Source organism: Neophocaena asiaeorientalis, unplaced genomic scaffold (genome assembly GCF_003031525.2).
Source record: "Neophocaena asiaeorientalis asiaeorientalis breed wild unplaced genomic scaffold, Neophocaena_asiaeorientalis_V1.1 scaffold59, whole genome shotgun sequence".
In the NCBI taxonomy this organism is placed as follows: Eukaryota; Metazoa; Chordata; class Mammalia; order Artiodactyla; family Phocoenidae; genus Neophocaena; species Neophocaena asiaeorientalis.
This window is the reverse complement of record NW_020174268.1, coordinates 14,883,406-14,884,104: the sequence shown is the minus strand read 5'-3', so window position 1 is coordinate 14,884,104 and position 699 is coordinate 14,883,406. Positions and strand designations below refer to the sequence as shown.

General features: G+C 39.9%; 1 non-coding gene across 1 annotated transcript; it reads right to left on the bottom strand.

Annotated features, from left to right (window-relative positions):
• Positions 1 to 314: 314 nt before the first annotated feature.
• LOC112406715 (small nucleolar RNA SNORA27) lies at positions 315 to 442 on the bottom strand. The gene has a single exon (XR_003004614.1). It is a non-coding gene; the product is annotated as a small nucleolar RNA SNORA27 (small nucleolar RNA).
• Positions 443 to 699: the final 257 nt, after the last annotated feature.

Below are 699 nucleotides of genomic sequence, written 5' to 3'. Positions count from 1 at the left end.
CCAGGACGGCATGGTACAAAGAGCCAAGAGTTTCAAGGAGGAATGGGTGGGAGATGTGAATTGTTACAAAGAGATCTGAGAGAATCTAGACAAAATATTTCATAACATTCTGATTACAAACCTGAGTTTTTGCTATAGTTCTTCATTACTGTTTTTTAAAAATAAACTTTTATTTTTAGAGCAGTTTCGGGGTCAAAGCAAAGCTGAGCACAGAGTACAGAGTTCCCATAACCCTCCTCCCCACACATGCACGGCCCCCCCACTATCAGCATCCCCGCCAGAGTGGCATATTGGTCACATTTTTAAAAATTACAGCTTATTTCCTCTGACAGGTTACAAGACAAACACCCAGTTTGCTTGAGTTTTAAAAGGATATTTCCTTTGCCCCACTTGAATGACCAGTAAACATATTTGTCACATTTGATAAACCTACACTGACACATCAGTGTCACCCAAAGTCCATAGTTTAATTAGGGCTCACTCTTGGTGTTGTACGTTGTATGGGTTTTGACAAATGTATAATGAAATGACATGCATCTGTTGTTGTATCATACAGAATAGTTATATTGCCCTGAAAATCCTCTGCATTCCACCTATTCATCCCTCCCTCTCCCCTTGCCGTTAGCAACTGACTGTCTCCAGAATTTTACCTTTTCCAGAATGTCATATAGTCAGAATCATAGAGTATGTAGCCTTTTC